General features: G+C 35.9%; 2 long non-coding RNA genes across 3 annotated transcripts; both read left to right on the top strand.

Annotated features, from left to right (window-relative positions):
• The first annotated feature begins 817 nt into the window (after positions 1–817).
• On the top strand, positions 818–20,408 carry LOC127881264 (uncharacterized). Of its 2 annotated transcripts, XR_008049988.1 has the most exons (4): positions 818–1,037; positions 18,663–18,780; positions 19,571–19,588; positions 20,241–20,408. It is a non-coding gene; the product is annotated as an uncharacterized LOC127881264 (long non-coding RNA). The 2 variants fall into 2 exon arrangements; XR_008049987.1 differs by lacking the exon at positions 818–1,037 and having other exon boundaries at positions 18,386–18,780.
• Positions 15,953–17,747, top strand: LOC127881265 (uncharacterized). Its single transcript, XR_008049989.1, has 3 exons — positions 15,953–16,044; positions 16,664–16,790; positions 17,291–17,747. It is a non-coding gene; the product is annotated as an uncharacterized LOC127881265 (long non-coding RNA).
• Positions 20,409–20,755: the final 347 nt, after the last annotated feature.

Here is a 20,755-nt window from a genome sequence, read left to right as displayed (position 1 = left end):
TAATATAGGCAAATGATGTAATAACAACATATTTACGGAATTTGACGAATGCTTTTTGCAACAATTATTATGGTGGTATTATTAATGTGGCATGCTGGTAATTAGATACCATGTTTTCTTTAAACACTGAAACAAATAGGTGCTTTATTTTTGAAAAATTACTGGTACAGATGTTGAAGAATAACGTTCGGTTACCCTGCATTCCCTGAAAATAGAACAAAATATGCAAAACATTATTCATCAAATGAAAGTGATACATATAAATAAATAAACATATATTTTAGATTTTTACAACAAACGCTTCCAAACTGATCAAATTAATGACATAAGCGACCCTAACGCTGATTCTTCACCGCCACAGTAGAAACGATCCGCAGTAAATTGGTGCAAATAGAAAAAAATAATAGATCAATGATAACAGTTTTTACTCATTTATACACATATGTTTAAATAAATCTATATTTTAAATTTTTTATTCGATAATGAACTCGTGAGCAGAGCTCCAGATAAGGGCCTAAGCCGTCAATACGCCTTTTTCATGAAGATTTACGCATTTATTTTTTATAAACTGGACGTACAATAACGACTTTACTATCCATTTCACGCATTTACGAAAAAATCTGGCCGTACCGATACGTCTGCGTCAGCGCGGCGGGATTTGTTGGTCTCTAACCTTACGGCGCTTTTCGTAAATTTAAATTACCGAAAAGTTGTAGACTGGGTTCATATCGTATTGTCTTTTCTGTTGCGTGATTTGCTATAACTTGAAAACCCGTCAAAAACAATATGTCTGCGCGCAATGGAATGCCGGTGTAGCGTAAAAGATGCAAGACCCGTAAAATCTGGAAGTTCCGGTTCCGGTCATGTGAATTTTACGTTAGGCTCTGTAAAAAGGGCAAGACCCGTAAAAAGTGCAAGTCTAATATTGTTTTGCAATGACTTTGGTATTTAATTGGAGAAAAACATCACTAATAAAGAGTGTGAATGGGCCGACGTTCGTTTCTTCAAGATTGGGCAAAAAAAACATTGTCATGCGGGTAAGACTAATTTTCGGACATAACTCTTTTCGGACATACCGATAGACTTTCAAATTGAGCTCCAATTTGAGTTTTAGGAATTATTGATTTTTCGCCACACTTGATATGTGTTTGTATAAATAGCGTCGTGTGTTTTTAAATTGGTAAAATAAAGCATGCAGAAATGTTTATGTGAGCTATTTTCTTGTTTTAAGGTGAATTTTCGACCGTAAAATATGCAAGTCAGGCTTCTTAAGTGTTTAATACTACCCAACATTAATCTTATTTAACAAAAAAGCTTAATTATAATGTAATTGCTCACAATCAATCCTGACAAGCCTTAAGACAAAGTTTGTTGCATTATGTGTGGTAGAAAATGTACCATATGTTATTTAAATCAGGCAATAAGGGCGTAAAATATGCAAGTCAAGGTTATTAACGCACTGGCATTTTATATGGAAATATCTCCCAATGTTCCATTTTTTTGTTGCAAAATGAAAAAAAAGTGATTTATTTCATATTTTATTGCCCATAAATTTCATTGCGACAAACTTTTCAAAATATAGTTGTCGATTTATGCAAGCACTGCATAAATTTACTCACTTAAATCATCATAAAACCCTTATCATTTTAACAAAGAAATCTAAGAACTATGCAAAAGCTGTCCCAAGCACTGCGTAAATTTACGAACTATTACATTTATAAAAAAGGTGGTGTGGTAGTTTGAATTTCACTAATAAAGTATTTTTGGGAAGTATCTTTTAACATAAATTTACGCACTTAAATCAATATAAAACCCTTGCAAATTTACAGGCTATTTATAGTTGTAAACAGAAAATTGTCTCAAGCACTGCATAAATTAATAAACCAATTTATGGCAAAAGATAGCAACATTATTGTTTGAAATTCAAATATACAACACTTTTAACTAAAATATATGATCTTTCTGCATAAGTCACGCTCTTCATAAATTAACGCGCTTAAATCAAATAAAAACCCTGGCAATTTCTCCAGTGGCAGTGCGTAAATTTACGAACTAATTTATTGCAAAAGCAGTTCGTAATTATCCCCCGCCAGAGGCGGAGGGATATTGTTTTGGCGTTGTCCGTCCGTCCGTCCGTCCGTCCGGCACTTTTGTGTCCGGAGCCATATCTTGGAAGTTCTTTGGTGGATTTCATTTAAACTTGGTATGAGTATATATATGCATAAGAGGATGATGCACGCCAAATGGCATTGTACACCATCTGTTAAAAACAGACTTATGGCCCTTTGTATCTTGAAAAAATACTTTTTAGTGTCCGGAGACATATCTTGGAAGTTCATTGGCAGATTTCATTGAAACTTGGTATGAGTATAAATATGCATAAGAGGATGATGCACGCCAAATGGCATTGTACACCATCTGTTAAAAACAGACTTATGGCCCTTTGTATCTTGAAAAAATGCTTTTTACTATAGGCACTTTTGTGTCCGGAGCCATATCTTGGAAGTGCTTTGGCGGATTTCATTTAAACTTGGTATGAGTATATATATGCATAAGAGGATGATGCACGCCAAATGGCATTGTACACCATATGTTAAAACAGACTCATGGCCCTTTGTATCTTGAAAAAATGCTTTTTAATAAATTGTGAAGGCTTAAGAATCTTCCTTTGTCTTAGTTTTGTGTTATTGTCCTCCGTCCGTCCATCTATCATTATGTTCATCCGTCCAATTTGCATCCATCCTCAAACAAAGCATATGTTGCGGGGGATACCTTGGGCCTTTCAGGCCCTCTTGTTTATTGTAAAGAGGTCAGCTAACTATCTTTCTACATGTACTGGAACAAGGATAAGGCCAGCAAGTAGAACCATTTAATACCACCGGAAAACTACACAAAGTCCTTTATGCGATTTATTTTCCACAATGACATACGATGATGTAAGATGGTATTACATGCGGTAAATACTGAAAATAAACAAAGAAACTAAATAAGCTATATTACTATTAGACATTGACGTATAAACACATATTGACTCCAAAAGTACAAATACTGCAGTTGCATTCAGGAACTGGACTATTAAAGATTCAGAAAACTATAAAATAGTTATATAAATGAAGAATTTAAGCTCTAAAGGTTAAAATACGAAATGAGCACAAGTACGAACAATTTTGGGTACTAATCCAGAAATCTATAAAAACCGAAGTTTAGAGAGTTAAACACGAAAGTATTACTGCTAAAGTAACGATTACATCAAGAAATAATTAAATACTTCAATGACTTACACCATGCAACCTCCATAACGCTGCATTTATATTAAAATTGATGGAACAATATTTTGTTCAAACATGGCTGACGTAAAAAATACACGAGGCAAACAATCGACAGAAAAGATAACGAACTATCGAAAAGAAGCGAAGAGCTAATTAGCGACAAGAGGTACTCCCGGTATCTGGGGGACACGACACTCCCCATCTAATATCTTTAAAGATATTACATTAAAATTATTATACAAATGTATCAACAACAAAAATATAACAATCAGCAGAATTAAATTCAAAAGTTGAAAATTCCGTTTTGCGAAGTCTTATGAAGTTCTGGACTCAAAAATATCTAGGGCCCTTAGATAAAATCAAATACAGAACCACAAAAGGCAATTAAATTTAAAAAGACTTAACACAAAATATGTGATATACATGAACAATTTACTAGTAGAAAAATTCGAAACAAGTTACAAATATTACGCTAATTTAGTACTTATGAACAAATTACTGCATATTGCAAGTATTTCTTAACAAGACGTTTCAAAACATGGACACTGGAATACAATTAAACGGCCGACTTATGATAAACTCACTATTCAAACTGTAACACTTTTAGAGCACAAATAACGTTCCACCACTTTAAACGCACAAATAACGTTCCATCTGAATGGCTTCTTAAAAGTTTCACATCAGTCAATTATATCGATATAAACACTGATCACCACATCAACATTCGTGCCTTACTAACAACACTGTTTCTATGACTGGTCTAACAAAATAGACTGGTTTATCGTCTTTGATTACACAAACTTCAATTTTGCGAATTTTCTCATCAGTACTTGGAAACAATTTGCTCACTCTTCCTAAAGGCCAATGATTGCGAGGTACTTCATAATCTTTGAGCAGAACTGCATCATTAAGCTTTAGTGGGGCTCGATCTGCATGCCACTTAGATCTGGCTTGAAGGGACTGGAGAAACTCTTTTCTCCAACGTAACCAAAATTCCCCTGCAAGGTACTGGACACGTTTCCATTGATCTTTGTATAGGTTTTTAATGGATTGGTGATCAACAGGCTGTTTATCAGGATCTAGTTTCAAGTTCAGTAGAGCTGATGGACTCAAAACTTGAGGGCATTCTGGGTCTGAGGACACAGGTACAATTGGACGTGCATTCACGATCGCACTAACCTCGGCCATAAGAGTAACTAAGACATCATGAGTAAGGTTATGCACATTAGAAAGCATAGATTCTAGTATACGTCTACAGACCCCAATCATCCTTTCCCAGGCCCCTCCCATGTGTGAGCTGTGGGGGGCGTTGAAAATCCACACAGTGCCAGACCTATGGAGATAACCTTTCATTTGTTCATCTTCAACATTGATAGCATCGACGCCAATATGAGCGGTAGCACCCACAAAATTTGTACCGCAATCAGACCTGAACACTTTTACAGGACCACGAATTGCAATAAAACGTCTAAGGGCGTTTATAAATGCTGATGAAGGCATTTCATCGACTACTTCAATGTGTACTGCTCGAATTGTGAGGAACGTAAACAGAACTGCCCAGCGCTTAGAACAAGCCTGTGAACTGCGAGTTTTACGAGAAACAACTTGCCATGGGCCGAATATGTCTACCCCTACATAAGAGAAAGCATACGTTTGCTCTGTTCTATCTGTCGGCAAGTCCGACATTTTTTGAGTCTCAAACTTTCCCCTAAATTTCCTACATGTCACACAGTTAAATATTAGAGAAGATAAAATGCGTTTCCCCCCTAAGATCCAATAGCCCGACTGTCTAATTGCACCTTCAGTAAACAAGCGCCCTTGATGATACACGGATTCGTGACAGTGTCTAATGAGTAGTTTAGTCACATGATGATTTCTAGGCAATATAATGGGATGTTTCTCCTCTACGGACAAATTACTTTGACTAAGGCGACCACCTACTCTAAGCAAACCTACATCATCAAGGAAAGGATCCAAGGACAATAGGGGATTTCCCTTGCTAAGAGGATTCTTTGAACACAAAGCTTCTATTTCTACTCTAAAATTGTCATACTGAACCTCTTTAAGGATTAATGTCTTTGCTCTAGACTTAGTTTCTAAAGACCGAGACTCTAAGCATACATGCCAATCTTTACACTTCACAGCTCCTTTGATTGATAGGACAATGTGCATCAATACACCCATAGCAAACACCAACCTTTCCCATGAGGAAAAGTGTTCGAAACGGCTCGTACCTAAATGTGAATTTTTCTCTGCACAAGTTACCATGGCAACTACATTACGCACTTCACTATCTGACTGAGGATCAACTAATGGATAAAACTCTGGTAACGGCTCAGTAAGCTCCTGCAGGAAAGATGGAGCTAACAACCACATACTATCTTTCAACTGTTGAGGGCAACTACCTCTTGTACCTATATCTGCGGGATTTTTCTCTGAACAAATGTATCTCCACTGTTTAGGAGTACTTACGAGTCTAATCTTCTGTACTCTATTGCTTACATATGTATAGAATCTACGAGACTGGTTGTTTATGTACCCTAGTACAACTTTACTATCTGTATAAAACACTACCTGGGTAAACTCTACATGCAAGTTCTCTACGACTATCGAAAATAGCTCAGTCACTAATACGGCGGCACAGAGCTCTAAGCGTGATATTGTGTGTCCCTTGGAGGGAGCTACTTTGCTTTTACCCATAACAAAACTAGCGTGCTTGGTATTACTATCTGAATAACCAACAATGTAAGCTACCGCTGCAATGGCTTTTTCCGAAGCGTCAGAAAACAGGTGTAATTCTAATTGGTGCATCTCCGACAGAGATATGTTGAAAAGAGACCTTGGGACTTTGATACATTCCAAATCTTTCAGACTTTCTAACCAACGCTGCCACCTTGTCTCAAACTCAGAAGGTAACGGTTCGTCCCAGTCTACACCACTAGACATGACATCTCTAAGTATCAATCTACCCAATATAATAACAGGAGCTAAAAAGCCAATGGGGTCAAACACACTATTTATGATGGACAAGACACTTCTTTTGGTCAATGGCTTATTCTGTACATGATACCTGAACAGAAAACAGTCCGAGTTCAAATCCCACTCAAGTCCTAGACTACGTTGTACGGGAAGGCTTTCAAGCTCAAAGTCAACTTGGTTCAAATCCACCGCTAAGTCTTCCTTGGGAAAACCTTTCATAACGTCAGGTTTATTTGAAATAATTTTATGAAGACGAATTCCTGTTTCGGACAAACATGCTTGTGTACGTTGGAGCAAATCCACGGCCTGGTGGACAGTAGAACATGAGGTAAGCCCATCGTCTACATAAAAATCATTATGAACAAACTGCCTAACATCGTCATTCGATTTCTCAACAGACTTTCTTAAAGCGTAACTAGCTATAGCTGGAGATGGGCTGTTACCAAACACGTGTTTGGACATACGATACTCTACAAGTGGCTTTGAGACATCGTTATCTTCATGCCAAAGAAAGCGGAGATAATCTCGATCACTCTCGTGAACTCCAAAACAATAGAACATTTGTTCTATATCTACCGAAACTGCAACTAACTCGCGCCTAAACCTAAGCAATACACCAAGAAGGCTGTTGGTGAGATCTGGGCCTTTGAGTAATACAGAATTCAATGATACGCCATCATACCAAACAGATGAGTCGAAGACAACACGGATTTTGGATTTCTTTGGATGATATACCCCAAAAATGGGAAAGTACCAGCATTCGGAATTATCCTGTAACTTTGGAGCAATTTCTGCATGGCCATTAGCAAGTAATTCACCCATGAATTCAACGAAATGCTGTCTCTTGACTGGGTTCTTACTCAAATTAGCTTGGAGACTTTTTGCTCTTTGGAGAGCCTGTGCTTTGTTATTTGGGAGTTTAGGACGGGATGACCTAAAAGGAAGGGGGCAGACCACCTATTCTTAGAATCAAGGACGAGCTCATCATTCATGATGGCCAAAAAATCTCTATCATCTATAGACAACGATTCCTTATCGTCACGGACAGTAGACGTGAACACATAATCATATGTCATCTGTGATGACATGTGATCAAGGTTTAATACATCATTACATGGTTTGAACAAAGTATATCTACCATTGTCTATAACATAGGTTGAATTGCAGCCATAATCATATGCCACTTTACCCATTTCCTTTGACTCAGACACATGGATTTTGCTAGGACACGGTGGCAAAAGTGAAGCTCGCCCGTCACCCACAACAAAGGTCTTCATAACATTCACATCTGGGATTATGTGTGTACTGCCTAAACAGACCTCACCTACTACAACCCAACCAAGAGGCAAGAGTTGTGCAAACGGGGAACCTTTCGGACCTAAACGTTGATCCATGACATGATGTACATCTGGGATGTCACGGCCAAGCAACAACAAGATTTTTGAATTGCTATCTATCTCTGGGATTAATGGCACTATATCTGACAAATGTGGGTGATTGGCTGCCACACTAGGTGTAGGAATCTCATTCCTGTTACTTGGTATATCATGACATTCTAACACAGTAGGGAGATCAAAATGTACACTTTTATCAATGCATTCAACAACCAAATTGTCTGATTCTCTACCAGATTTAACAGAAACACCATTACATGACGACATTGTATACTCAACAGACTTGCCAGTTACATTTAAAAGATGAAATAATTCTGGCTTTGCTAGACATCTATTACTTTGATCATCAATGGTAGCATAACACTGAACACAGTTATCTGGGTTATCTTTGACATATACATTGACAAGCATAATTTTTGCACAAGATTTACCAACAACATTTTCACCGCAAATTTCAGTACATTTGTTATCAATGTTCTGTTTCTGTTCTGAAGATCTTTTGATCTGTTGTCCATCACTTCTCCAGGTAGATGATTGCTGTTTCTCCCCACCATGAGGGTCTATGGGTTTCTGGGTATTAGAAACTTTACAATCGCGAGCTTGATGATCTCCAGAATAGCACCGAAAGCACAACTTGTTTTCATAAAGAAAATACTTCTTCTCCTCCTCCGTCTTACATTTAAAATTTCTGCATTCCGCTAGAGAATGAGGAGCTCCGTTGTGGATTAAACACTGATTACTAGATACACTAGACACATTAGATTTCTGATCACGATGAACTCCGGTTTTTGCTGCTGCAATATGACCGCTGTATGCTGGTTTCGAAGACGATGAATTGTGATCCCTTTGTCCACACAAGTACTGGAACCTTTTGTTGGCTGGGTTTCATAAAAGAAACTAGGGTCGTTGTATATTACGCTGTGCTTTTTCACGAAGCTTGTAAATATACCGAACGGTGGGAATGGCACTCCATGAAGTTCCTTGTAGTGAGATGCATGGGTTATCCATTTCTGCTGAAGACTGTGGGGCAACTTGCCCACCACAGGATTTACACCTATCGAAGAATCAAAGTACGATAATGTTTTGTTGTATTTGGGGTTAGTCATCAACCCCTCGATCTCTTGTAAGATGTCCGCTAAGTCATAGAGTTTAGCTCTATCTTTATTTGTCAAACAAGGAAAAGCTTGCAGACGATTTGACAAAGAATTCAGCACACTTTCTGGTGAGCCAAATCTTTCGTCCAACCTCCGCCAGATCTGATTCAACGCTTCATCTGTATCATGAAGATAAGCTGTTCTTAGGCTTATTGCGTGCTTCCTAGAACTGGGACCCAGATATTTGATGAGTAGATCTATTTCTTCACTGCTGTTTATGACCATTTCCTTGCTGACGGACTGGAAGCTAGATTTCCATGCTTGATAGTTTGCACATGTGTCATTAAAGTTTGTAAGTCTTGACAGAATAAGGTCTTTCCTTAGGAGAAATTGTGCTGTAACACTCGATTCATTTACAGGTTTTTCTTGCTTTAATATGGAATTTGATTCAGTCTGATTGGCTGCTATAAAGCGGTTTACCTTTGCAACAGAGTCCTCTGCTGGTAGAAAATCGCCTATAACCGATCCATTCTTTGACGTACTAGATGGATTTGCTAGCTCCTCAGCTTCAGTAGCCAATGCTGCTGCTTCCCTTTGATATTTTAAGAGCTCGAGATCAGCATTAATGTTCGCCTGCTTTTTCATCAGTTCGATCTCCTTTTCGACAAATTCAAGTCTAATTTTGGCAGCCTTTGCCTGGGCGGCCTTCGATAAGGCCAGGCTAGGTGACGAAGATTTATCACTATTGCTCATTGTTTCCAGTTTCTGGTCCTTGAGCGCCCTTATATACTTAAGGCAGTCACTTACTCTAGCCTCTACTTGTACAAATGAATTTTCAAGCCATGTTGATAAGGTTTGGCTTTCAGTTGTTTTTACCCCGTCCAAATATTTGAAAAGAGTCGCATAAGCGACTTGAACATTTTTGAACAATTTGTCACAATCGTCCCTATAACTATTTAAATTGGTTATGGAACTGCTTGCCGATAAATGAAAGTCTGACAAGATAAATTCTTCTAGTCCACTAACATGATATTTGTACTGATTGGTCAGTTCGCCGCTGCGTTGATGATACAACTCCATGGCTTTATATGTTTGTTGTCTCAACTTTCTTGTTTCCATGCAAACGTTATAAGCTGTAGGTTATTTACTGTACTGGAACAAGGATAAGGCCAGCAAGTAGAACCATTTAATACCACCGGAAAACTACACAAAGTCCTTTATGCGATTTATTTTCCACAATGACGATGATGTAAGATGGTATTACATGCGGTAAATACTGAAAATAAACAAAGAAACTAAATAAGCTATATTACTATTAGACATTGACGTATAAACACATATTGACTCCAAAAGTACAAATACTGCAGTTGCATTCAGGAACTGGACTATTAAAGATTCAGAAAACTATAAAAATAGTTATATAAATGAAGAATTTAAGCTCTAAAGGTTAAAATACGAAATGAGCACAAGTACGAACAATTTTGGGTACTAATCCAGAAATCTATAAAAACCGAAGTTTAGAGAGTTAAACACGAAAGTATTACTGCTAAAGTAACGATTACATCAAGAAATAATTAAATACTTCAATGACTTACACCATGCAACCTCCATAACGCTGCATTTATATTAAAATTGATGGAACAATATTTTGTTCAAACATGGCTGACGTAAAAAATACACGAGGCAAACAATCGACAGAAAAGATAACCAACTATCGAAAAGAAGCGAAGAGCTAATTAGCGACAAGAGGTACTCCCGGTATCTGGGGGACACGACACTACACAAGCCAAGCTCTGCGTAAATGTACGCACTTAAAATCTACATCAAAATACCTGATATTTTTACCAACTTTTCAAGCAAACAAAATTGTCCAAAGAACTCTTCTACATAAGCCAAGCTCTGCGTAAATTTACGCACTTAAATCAATATCAAACCCTGGCAATTTTACAGACTATTTGAAGTTGTAAACAAAAATTGTCCCAAGCACTGCGTAAATTTACGAACAACTTCATGGTAAAACAAAACAGTAGAGTTATACTTTGCATTTTACAAATACAACATTTTTAGTCTCCTACCGGTTTCACCGGAGGGGACTTATGGTTTGCGCTCCGTCTGTCAGTCCGTCTGTCAGTCCGTCCGTCCGTCACACTTTTCTGGATCCTGCGATAACTTTACAAGTTCTTAATATTTTTTTCATGAAACTTGGAACATGGATAGATGTCAATATTGACATTATGCACGTCATTTCATTTCGTTCCTACGTCAAAAATTATAGTTGCTATGGCAACAAATAGACTAAACATACTGCTGAAATGGTGGTTTTCTGGATCCTGCGATAACTTTTAAAGTTCTTTATAATTTTCCATGAAACTTGAAACATGGATAGATGGCAGTATGGACATTATGCATGTCATTTCATGTTGTTCCTACATCATAAAATTCTGGTTGCTATGGCAACAAATATATATATTTTTAAATCTGAAAATGGTGGAATTTCTGACAATGGTGGAGCCGGTAGGGGACTAATATTTCCTTACAATAGTCTTGTTCTAACTATTTTTCTACATAAGCCAAGCTCTGCATAAATAACAATGAAAATCTGCAAAATACTAGCAACTACAAAATACCTGATATTTTTACCAACTTTTCAAACAAACACAATTGTTCAAAGCATAAGTTAAGCTCTGCGTAACTTTACGCACTTAAATCAATATAAAACCCTGGCAACTTTACAGACTATTTGAAGTAGTAAACAAAAATTTCCCTAGCACTGCGTAAATTTACAAACTAATTATTAGGTAAAAAAAGTTTGGTTATAATATTATACTCTGAATTTCTAAAATACAAAATTGTCTGACTATCTTCCTACATAAGCCATGTCTTGCATAAATTTATGCACTAAAATCATCTAAGAAATACCAAATAATTTTACAAACTAATCAAAGTAATAAAAATTGTCCAAGCAATGCATTTATGTACGAATATATGGCAAAATATAGGAATATTATAGTTTGAAATTCATAAAAAAACACTTTCAACAAAAAAATATGTCAGGAAAGTCTATTTCATCTTGTTCTAGTTCGCAGTGCGCAGGCTACTGTCCCCCTTCAAGTGCACCCAGGTCATACAAGCTGAACACGGTTGACCTGCACACCTAACAGTGGAAATAATGAAACAAGTGATCACACATCCACCCACTTTCTGCCCGGAACAACAGGTTTTCCTTTGTATTATTACTGTTTAAAGGTTAACATTGCAGAATTAGTTTAAACCAATTTATTTTAGCTCAGTTGCATAGAAAGCCATAGGTTTATTAAAAATGCTGTCAAGTCCGTTTCTTGAGACTATGACCAGTACTTGTTGTCTATGGGGAGATCTAAAGAACGTGCCCACATTGTGGATTGAACCTGTTACCTTCTAGCAGGGCTTTTTCTGGCTATTTTGGGAAAAGGAGTCTGACCAAATTGGGAATTTTTTATCGACAAAATTGGTCATTTTGGGAATTTTTGCGTCGATGAAATGGCTCATTTGGGAAAAAATTGTGAATTTATCATGCTTAAATAATTCAGCGGTTGAACAAATAAATGTGTTTTTATTTTTTATTTTGTCTTCTTTATATAAACAGATGCAATATTGGGCATGTTCAACGTTTATTCAAGTACTGCAGTTTTGTTTTTCAGTTACAGTTACACTCTGAGATAAGAACTGAACAGTCAAAACCTCATAGCAGATATTTTGACCAAATCAAACACTGCTTAGTCACACAAGTTTTAAGACACTTCATTCTTGAAAAAAAACACAAACATTTTTTTTGTTGGAAATTGGGATAATTTTTTTAATAATTTCGGTTTGGGATCAGGTCTGTTTGCTTTAGGAGTGCATCCGTTTTCTGGAGGCGTAGACAGTGCTGAAAAACCCCTGAGCCTAGTCACTGGGTGGACATCGTAACCTCAACGACCGGCGACTTAATTTTGCAGGATTACAGAGTAGTAATTTACCATATGCTATAAGTAGGATACTGACTTAGGATGGGAGAATTAGGTTGAACTAATATGATGTAAATCCATATTACTTAAAAGCATTAATCCAAATTTTAGGTACATGTTCCTCATAATGTTTATTAATATCGTAATACTTTTATATTTTTCATAATACGTTTCGTCATTCACAAAAATTGTTAAGTTCATACAATGAAATAAAGCAACCTGTCTGATTGTGTTTAAATATATAGTCTTATTAATTCTAGACCTGTGCAGGTATTGATGGATGCATCTGATGTATAACAATCGTTACATGTTAAACATTTTATTGAAATACTGATTTCAATGCATGAATTGATGATGTCACTCATTCAATTGACCTGTTCAAATTTTATTTCAAATAGATATAATTATATTAAACTGTTTTTGCATCAGATTGTATGTTTTGTGTAGGCATTATGTAAGCATTAGTTTGAAATGGTTGTTTAGTTACAGATTTATTTATATTGCCCCAAAAAGGTTTTTTTCAAACTATTGTCATTGTGTCTGTCTGTCGGCAATTTTGGTTTCAGCTCTGTAACTCAGCTATTTGTATTAATATTTCTGGTAACGGTACTAGGCCACGATCAATAACAATTAAAAGAAAATTTTTAGTGGTTTAAATATTCATTTATTTTGTTTTGGGGATGTTAGAGTTCGGGACCAAAAGAGGCGTTTTGCTGTACAGCCTGAAAAGTCAATATGGTTACTATATTTGTATTAATAACATTTAATGTAACTCATTTAAGTTAGCTACGGGTCCCCCAGCTGCACAGATGTGAAACTATATTATCTGCTCGATGGCAGGTGTGTCATTGGCGCCACCCAACTCTTTGTTGCCCGCATTACATGTCCATTTTATAACTTTTTTTGTTTTGTTTTTTCATGTAGAGGCACTTGTTTTTCATTGAATGGTACTGCTATGAGAACTTTGCTGTGCAACATACATGTACATATTGCTCTTCAAGGGCTGCCCTTACTGGCAGACCACAGCACTACAGGTGGTACCACCTGCCACACACAGATCATTGTACCCATCGCTGTGTTCCTGATGAAACGCTGCAATTGGGCATATCACACTTAGTGTCGTCTGCTTCTTTGCTGTGTTGCAGAATCCGTTCCCTGAGATAATTCCTGTATTCTTGACAGTGAACCTGCCGCATTATTTTATGGGGAACCCCAAGAGCAATGGCTTCAGCATTCTGGAAAAAAATAGCGTTCATAATAACAGTTAAAATTGACGGCTCCAATAATTGTTTTAAACAAAACTGAACATGGCTACTTTATATGGACGTTAAATTGCCACCATACTGCTTTATTAAAACCTGAACAAGACAGGTATAAATTCCTGTTGGTTAAGGATAGGAATCAGTCAAACCTAATTTGTATTCTACACATTACCATGTACTAACTTCAACCATCAAATGTCCAGCTTCTTGTCATTAACTGAAATGACTGTAATTGGGGCCTGTTTATTTTATTCTATTTATGTCGAAAAGGCAGCTTATTTTGATATTCATGAACATACCATTAATGTGAATACTCCGCAAGAGTTGCTGTCCTTTTGCTTGTTACTCTGCATGGGACTGTATGTCCAAGGACCAAGTTGCTCCTTAACATTGGCAGCTTTGTTTCTTAGATCAAAGAATTGGCTGCAGTAAAAAACAAAACACATTAGAGTCATCACTCATACGCCAATCTATAAACAAGAGAAGGCAACTGTATCAAGGATTTTGTAAGAATTACAGCCCTTTGTCCTTTTTGAATATGCATATCATTGATAATTCTACATTAAAGGTTAAAACAACTGTTTGAAACACTTTGTAAGAATTATGGCCCTTTTTCCACTTAGAATATGCATACTATTGAATCTATGTAAATGTTTGCATACCACCTCAAATATTTTCAATGTCTCTTGACATATTGAATTTATAGTTTGTTTCATTAACAGTATTTTTCATAATTGCTTACCTTTTTTTCCGAATTGTAAAACTTACTGGTAGAAAGTAATTATTGTTTTATTCTTTTATTTCCTTCTCTTTTAACCAAGCTGGAATAATTTAGTGATACAAATATATGATGATAATTCTTATAGTTGTTTTGTTTTATTTTGATAAATAACAACAATTCTTACAACTATTTTTGTTTACCCCCAAACAGACTTGCACTTACCCCCAGAGCCACTTAAAGTTTTGGTGGTGTAATGAATCTAAGATTGACACTGTCTTTTCCTTGGGTTTTGCCACAAGAAGGATCCAGTGATTGCCATGGCTGTTGATAGGCATCAGCAGAAGCTTGTAGTTGAAGAAGTGTTCCTTCATAAAAAGAGGTTACTGAATTTAACATTATGCTGCCACAACATTGTCCAGATCTCTCTTAAATGTCATTTCACAATTGTGAAATAGTCAATATGTGTAACATAGGTACATATATGCTTCTGTGTACAATAACATATTGCAGGGGCATTGATGTCTGTTGGACATAGAATTTATAATGTATCATGTATGAGAGACATGTGCTCATGATCAGATTGGATATGTGTTAGTAACGGCTACTTGAAGTTATTCCAAGAAGGTATTTCTAGAGTATAGAAATGGCAATGCTCTATATACTGACATTTAAACTTGTGAAAAATTTAGAAACTGTTAACAGTGAATAAATCATAATCTTTCTTTTGTGTTTTGTTATTTGTGTTTCATAAACGTTCTTTGCTTACATATATTAATGATTGCTTTGTATTTTGTTTCAGTTAGCTTTCTGTGCAAGGTCATGAGGTGAAACCTGGATGTAAGAAACATTTTTATCACATGTTACGTTGGCAGTTCCTGTAATTATACTTGAACGGTTCAAAACATACGTTTACAAATATGTCCAGCAAAAGACATTTTATGACAGACTTCATTATGCTACATAATTGGAATCAAATTGCTTTTAGTAAAAAAAATTATTGACAATAGAATATTTAACCATTTAGGTTTCGTATCCATGACTGCATACAGCTACTGTGAGAGTCTCGACTCTTTGGGTAAGCATTATAATATATAGTGTATCAAATGATGAAGTTTTGTTTCAAATACTTGTTTGTTAATTTAGGCTAAATTGAATAGTGAAGAAAAAAGACAATAAAACTTGAATTATGTATAAATTTATATGTAACTCCATGCTGTTTTAATACCTTTTCAAACATCCAGTGGTTCAGGGTCCCATTTTCCCACAGTACTGCTGTATACGAGGGCAGGACAAACAAATGGTTACTGGTGAGATTCACTTCTGCCTTCATAAGGCCAAGGTAGGCATTGATGACCTGCGATAAAAAGTAGCTTTGTTGCACACATGTTTCAGCACCATTTTTATGTCAATAACATACAGTTGGTATATAACTTTTATTGCTGTCCATATTTTGAATTATTTTGCTACACATGTTTCAACAATATTGTTTAAAGGCCAAACTTGCCATGATGCCTATTTGTAATTGATTTTTCTGATAAAGTTAAAATTATTTACACAATAATGTAATGAAATGATTAAAATAAATTGCAAATTTTATACTTCCAAATAAGGCAATAATTGTGTAAAAAGTGTTGTCATGCTGACATGTTTATACAATTAATTTATTTTAAATTAATGCAATTATCAAAGTTGGATGAGATTAATCTGAAAAACGCAAAATCGTAAACTAAAGATAATACTTGTCCGTTTAATACATATAATACAATATAATACATAAGTGCGTGTGAATGCTTAAATTTGTTCTTATTCAGATACACATTTTATACCAATTCACTGTTGTGAACTTACCTTGTCATCTACCCATTCTCCAGCATCTAATGCTTCAATGTTGATTGGATCCATAACCTCATTGCCAAGTCTGAGCCTTTGATCATTCTTGTATGGCATCTTTCTCACAGTGGTGGTCTTCAAGTGACGCGGTTTTGGCTTAAGGGTCTCGGCTACATCCACGACTGGCAATTTGGCTTGAAAAGCCATAAGGCAGACACTGGAGAGCGACATACAAAGAGTTGTTTTGGTTTCCAGGTTGACATCAATGGTCCTGAGATGGGGTAGGATGTTGGATGAAATAGTTTCTACATCGGCCTCAAATTTACTTGCCATCTGTGGTAGTCAAACAAATAATGGGTTGTTTAACTGATCAACAAAAGTGATACCAATTGGCTTATGTTTCTGAAACTAATATTAAATTAATTTTAATTTTGAGGAGATCAATTTTCTGAAAATGTGACCTCTATTCTACACTTAAAAGTACAACAAAGTTTATGTCATTTCTAAACATTAATCATTAATTAAATTCATTAATCACTATTAAATTGAATGTATTTATGTCTTAGAAAAAAAGACAACCTTTTATCCAAATTGAATATCAATTATGACACTGGTTTTATAATAAGCCAACATGAACAAGACAATTTTCCTGTATCAAAAAAACGTATGGTATGGTATAATATATAGTATCTCGATATATTATTGTTGTTTGTATGTTACTATGTACATATTTGTATTGTATCGTTGCTCTTCAGGTTTGCTAAAGCTAGTATTACCTCATCTATGAGCGTTTGGGAGGGTAGCTGCTGGAGCAAGCCACTCTGCAAGATAATATTGCTGAGCTGGTCAAGATGTCCAGCTGCTGCTGTCTGGGACACGAATTCCTCCCTCTCATCTGGTTGCTTGACAGGAACCTGTGTGGTTGGTCCTTCGACTAACGGCGATGTCACAGCTTCTGCCTCTACATACTGTTTCAGCCGGTCTAAGGAAACCTTCTGCTTCAGCCTTTGACCGTCTGAAAGGAGGCAGGCTGTCTTTCCCTGTATATGATCCATTGTATAAGGGCCTGTATAGTTAGCTTGAAGGTTTCCTTTTCGGGTGGTTGTCTTAGCACGAAGGAGGAGCACTCGGTCGCCTTCTTTTAAAGCAACATATTTTTTGGTTTGCCTCATTTTGAAGTCCTTTTGCTGCTTTCTATGTGCAGTGTCTATGTTGGTGGTCACCTCATCCATTGCTCTTTTTCTTATGTGTGTTATGTTTTCTACCATATCTTCCTCCTCTTGTTGAGTTACAGTAGGAATCTGCAATAGGCAAGAAATGGTACACATGTTTGTGTACTTGGGCATAATATTTGCTTGCACTTTTTAAGAGGATATTACACTTATTATGAATAAGATTGAAATGTACAATTATTTGTTGACTCCAGTATTTGAAGATCCCACTTGCTGACCTGTATGCATGTACTTGTTTCATAAATCTTATTTATCACATGCCATACCCTGTTTCCCATGTAATATAACCATAACATATATTTTTATCTTACACATATGTAATATACTTTATAAGCGTTTTCATAGGCTTAGTTTTCGTTTATTGACCAATCGCATTTTGTTATGAATGACGTTGCAACAGCAAATGACGTCACGGAATGTAAACAACATTCGGGATTTATTGTTATGTTTGCGTAATATTTATTTAATTTGCTTATTTAAAAACATGTGATAAAAAGATCTGACAATCGTTGTCATATCATACCATATTTTACTAAACGCGTCAAAGGCTCGCTAACTTACAAAATTCCTGAACTTGTTAATAAAATATAGTAAGATATGACAACTCATGCTAGATCCTATATGTATACCAGGCATTAACAGATCAAATGTAAAACATTGGATAACGCTTTACAAATTGAGGTCATTTAGCTTAATGTTCATGTAATTGGGATAATTTTAATGAAGTATCTCAATTGCTCAGTATTATTTTCACACTTATATACTACTCAATTCTGGCATTTAATTTATTGATTCATTTAATACCAAATAACATGTGTATGCCATGTATATGTAATTTAATTGTATTCTATAAATCCTCTGTTCTTAATAACAATTGTATAACATACTGCTCCAGTGAACGCTGGCGGAAGCTGACTTGGGTAAACCGCCTCTCTCCCGTACAAAAGGAAGAAGGGTGTGAACTTGGTGCTGGAGTGCCGTTTGGTGCGCTGGGCAAACATAGCTCCATCAAGGTATTCACACCAGTTGTTTTGATTCTCATTGACCATTTCTCTCAGCACACTAAAAAGATTTTTCAAATACCTGTTCACAATTCATTTAGTTATATATAATGAAAACAACATGTTTTAGGTTGAACAATTTATATTGTTTTTCCATTGGATGTTTGTGTAAATTATTTTGATGTTTATTAGCTCGGCTGTTTGTGGAGAAAACCCCATATATTGTCATAACCAGCTCGTCGGCCATCAGCTTTATGCTAAAGCCTTAACATTGGCACTAATAAAAGACCAAAATCAAAGTGCTTCCACCTACAACATTGAAACTTCATATGTAGATGCACCTTGATGAGTTCTACACGCCACACCTATTTTTGGGTCACTAGGTCAACGGTCAAGGTCACTGATCTCTAATATTCTTCTGACAAACTTTCATTTATTCAAAACTGCACCCGCAGCCGAATGTTTATCAGTATTGTACTTAATTAATACATTAATGAATATGCAATAACTGGTGATTCAGAATAATCAACTTATTTATCAGTTTGCCAGTGAGTTGGTCACAGTTTATATGTATTTTATCTCGGTCGAGTCATTTACATACATTTTGATGGTCTGGTTTGTCTTTTCATCCAGTCCATTGGTCTGTGGATGATAGGCCGAAGTTATCCGATGCTTTACATTCCACTCTTGGCAGAGTTCCTCGTTCACCTACAAAGACAAATGTTTTTGTTTTCCAATTTTATTTAATTATGCTCATATGCAAATTATTTGCCATTCGCATATTATTTTTGTCTGTTTTTAGCTCAACTATTGAAAAAAGGTAAGCTATTTATCTCTTTCTTGTGTTTGTGCCAGCGTCAGCATCCAAACTTAGTTAATTATTTTGGTAAGCTGATTGCACAGGAATGGCTTGATGGATGTATTTCTCTTATCCAAATTACAATTCAGGCAAATATTACTAACTAGTTTAACTATAGTAAATTGGTTAATATATTGGTCCATTGAACACTTAATATGAAATATTGAGGCCTTTTGTTTAACATAGTTCCTAGGGGATGACTTAAGGAATTTCATTCAAACTAAAAATGTATTCCTTATACAATTAAAGTGCTCCTAGCTTTGATAGGCCAAGGTTGGGAAAGTGTGATTGTTATTTGTCAACATTATGAGTCATATAAAAAGGCTTGTAAAAAGACAATCTAGTTTGCAAGGGACATAGTTTTTCGTGTTCAAATACATTGTTATGGGAGAAGGGACATTGCTGGTTTACTTATATTGCAAATGGTTTTTATATTTCCTTGTGACGTTTGATAGAAATCTGCTGTAATGATTAATGCTTTAACTACCAAGTAAAATAATAAATGTGCACTTTACCTCATTTACAAATTCTCGGCCCTGATCAGTGAGAATGGCGTTCATAGCGCCATGAGTTGCAAACAGTTTTCTGAAACATTTGTTGACATCCTTTGCAGTTTTAGATGGAATTGGGAACGCTTCAACCCACTTGGTGAAATAATCTGTTGCGGTAAAAATGAACTTGTTGCCACTGGATGTTTCTTGGAATGGGCCCATAAGATCTACACCAACCAGCTCGAATGGGCGAGAAACCTAGAATTTAAGGAACTATTACAAACCGAACTTATGAGAAGAAAATATACTAATGGCTATGCATCGTGGACTCGCATTTTTCCTTAAAATGCAGTTTCAAAAGTGATGTAGAACAATCTATTTGTCAGAGTCCCATATCTAGCACATTATATGTTAACTGCTTGTAATTTGTACATTCATGTTACTTATTTTGTAATATGTATATTATATAATTGCTGTACATAGCATTTATAACATCCTTTTTCTCATTGAATGTATATGGTCCTGGTGTTGTTGTCTCCGTCTTCGTCCGCGTCGTGCTAAAACCTTAACAATTTGTAAAGGTTCTGAACATTAGCTCTAAAATCAAAGTGCTTCAACCGACAACTTCATATGTAGC

This window comes from Dreissena polymorpha, chromosome 5 (genome assembly GCF_020536995.1).
Source record: "Dreissena polymorpha isolate Duluth1 chromosome 5, UMN_Dpol_1.0, whole genome shotgun sequence".
Lineage (NCBI taxonomy): Eukaryota > Metazoa > Mollusca > Bivalvia > Myida > Dreissenidae > Dreissena > Dreissena polymorpha.
The sequence above is the reverse complement of the archived record's forward strand: the minus strand, read 5'-3'. Positions and strand labels throughout refer to the sequence as shown.